The sequence below is a fragment of the Bison bison genome, unplaced genomic scaffold, assembly GCF_000754665.1.
Source record: "Bison bison bison isolate TAMUID 2011002044 unplaced genomic scaffold, Bison_UMD1.0 scf7180017864331, whole genome shotgun sequence".
In the NCBI taxonomy this organism is placed as follows: Eukaryota; Metazoa; Chordata; class Mammalia; order Artiodactyla; family Bovidae; genus Bison; species Bison bison.
Window position 1 is genome coordinate 7,350,348 of NW_011494903.1, and position 297 is coordinate 7,350,644.

Genomic DNA, 297 nt, shown 5'->3' on the forward strand with positions numbered 1-297 from the left:
TTTAGGATGGACTGGTTGGATCTCCTTGCAATCCAAGGGATTCTCAGAGTCTTCTCCAACACCACAGTTCAAAAGCATCAATTCTTTGGCGCTCAGCTTTCTTCACAGTCCAACTCTCGCATCCATACATGACCACTGAAAAAACCATAACCTTGACTAGACGGACCTTTGTTGGCAAAGTAATGTCTCTGCTTTTGAATATTCTATCTAGGTTGGTCATAACTTTTCTTCCAAGGAGTAAGCGTCTTTTAATTTCATGGCTGCAGTCACCATCTGCAGTGATTTTGAAGCCCCCCA